At 33.2% G+C, this 2,383-nt stretch overlaps 1 long non-coding RNA gene across 1 annotated transcript; it reads left to right on the top strand.

Annotated features, from left to right (window-relative positions):
* The first annotated feature begins 74 nt into the window (after positions 1 to 74).
* On the top strand, positions 75 to 2,377 carry LOC144477758 (uncharacterized). Its single transcript, XR_013495264.1, has 3 exons — positions 75 to 963; positions 1,636 to 1,754; positions 2,033 to 2,377. It is a non-coding gene; the product is annotated as an uncharacterized LOC144477758 (long non-coding RNA).
* Positions 2,378 to 2,383: the final 6 nt, after the last annotated feature.

Raw genomic sequence — 2,383 nt, 5'->3', positions numbered from 1 at the left:
GAGCTCTTATCGATCGTCAATTAGTCGTTTAAGAGGTTAATCGTGTTACTTGTATTATACTTACAGCGGATTCTGTTTATATTAACTCAATTTTAACAATGTCTGGTCAACTGAATTCTATTCTAAACTGAATCCTCTTCTTAATATGAATATGAACTCCAATGAAATGAAAAATCAGTTAGTGGTGGGAGACAGGATGAACCATATGATTATGTGAACCAACTTCCGGATCCTATAAATGGAGTTTTACTGCATTTGGTGAAAGGGCTTTGGCAAAAATGTATATGAGCGAATGATGTATAAAATATTTAGTTGAATTAAGAAATTGGAAGTTGAGAAGTTAACTCTCTATAATAGTTTCAACTTTTTATGAGAATATAAAAGTTTGTGTACCATTAAACTAGGAAATATCCATGTTAGTATATAAATTAACGACGAATCAACTTTAAAGAGATTTAATTTTCTCTGATACGTATCATCTTTGCAAATATAATGGCTAAAAATGAAATTAGACTACACGTAATGAATAAATATGTAACTTCAAGACTACAGCGTTTGGTTGAATATTGTATTTCAATAATTGAATGCGAATTTCGATTAAGGATCGTATGTTACATTTTGGTGGAAATTCAGCTAGAAATTCTAGTGCATACTAATCGCAAATATGTATCAGTAGTCGATTTTAAATTGCAAAAATTACCTAATACAACTATTGAAACTTATGGAAAAATGACCTATGTCGCATCGCAGCATTGTCACTGTATCAATAAGCTGGGTCGGTAATTTTTGGAAAAAGAGCCCTTCTCAACATGTCAAGGATCGAGCATTGCGGTCACTGCCTAATTTGAAAAGGAAAGTGTTGACAACGGAAGGTGTAAACAGCGGCATCGCTAAGGGAAGGAATAAAGTGCCTGCTGCTCAAACGAGAAAGGAGTTAATTTAATAGTAACCTTTTACTAACAGGTCTGTCTCACTATTGATACTCGCCGCGCTGGAACGTAGTTCCTTCTTATCTGTCGTATATTTATTTTAACCTTGCAGCAATGAAATTTAGACCTCCTTTACAATCCCTCTCCTCGATTTCTTCAATGAAAACCTAAAGCTTTACTATATTGTATTATTGTGGGTTGTGTTTATTGTCGCCTTCAATTATTTTGTTTCATGTAACAAATGTTTTAATAAAGTATATCACTGTGGCCTCCAGCTGTTCTCTCAGTTGTTTCAATGAAATAAGAAGATATGTATGTATATGTGTTGGAGACTGCCCGGGCGAACTTTCAAACACTGTATAAGCAAACATAACTGTAAACCGCGTTATCTTAGCAAGTCGGAAATATAACATAGATCCTTACTCGATATTCACATTTAATTAACTTTCGTTTTACCAATTTTCTTTATTTTTATTGTTCCATTGTCCGTAATTGTAACTAGTACGATTTAGTATATGAGAATAAATAAACTTAATACTTGCAAGAGTCGTCAAATATAATTGCAGAAAGTCGTAGCCCTTGTGTCCGTATCTTAAATGAAACTAGACTACATTGTGAACAGTTGCGGCGAAACAAATTTTCTGCAGCTTTATTCTCGTTGATCTTAATACCGATGCAAACTAATTCATTGCAATACATTTTATAGGAGACCACGAGGAAAGCCAGCAAACTATCCACGTTGTCCGAAGTGGAAATTCTTTTATCAGTATCAGCGTGTGCGCTTGCTTCCGTTGCAGTTGTAATCGTGCCAACGATACTTTATTAGTAAGTACATTTTCATGAAATTGTTTTCACCTGCTCTTCTATACTTATCGCTCTTGCCATAAGTATCTGCAACACGCAAAGAAGCTGCCATAATACGGTACTCTTTGTGTTAAAATGAAATACCGTACTTCAAGAAACGATAAGATTAGTAGTATCAGCCGCGTTTCAGTTCAGGCTTTACCAGCTTAATTCACATCGTATATAAAGAAAATCTTGTGATCGATTTCAAAATTGTTTCATCGAATTGCATATTAAACATTTTGCATTATTCTTTTCAGCAAATTCTGCAGTGGACAGTTACAAGACGAAGATGACTCAAAAGATAAAAAACGTTTATCAATTTAATTACGTGAAACCGTCGATCCAATCATAGAAGAATCGCTGTTTCATTCTAAGCTAAAAAATGTTAAGAGTGTTGCGCTATCGTTGATCTGTAGATCTACGCACTTTTAAAAAATGATTTTCAACTGATTAGAATCGTTGAGAATGATAATAAGAATGAGCTGTGGTGTGAGTTTGTTATTAAATCATATTTAATTTAATGTTTTGTTTAATTTTTTATTATTTTTAGTTAAAACTTGAAAATGGCTAACATAAAACAGTTGCAATCATTTTTTTATGTTAATACT

The sequence above is a fragment of the Augochlora pura genome, unplaced genomic scaffold, assembly GCF_028453695.1.
Source record: "Augochlora pura isolate Apur16 unplaced genomic scaffold, APUR_v2.2.1 APUR_unplaced_3411, whole genome shotgun sequence".
NCBI lineage: Eukaryota > Metazoa > Arthropoda > Insecta > Hymenoptera > Halictidae > Augochlora > Augochlora pura.
The sequence above is the reverse complement of the archived record's forward strand: the minus strand, read 5'-3'. Positions and strand labels throughout refer to the sequence as shown.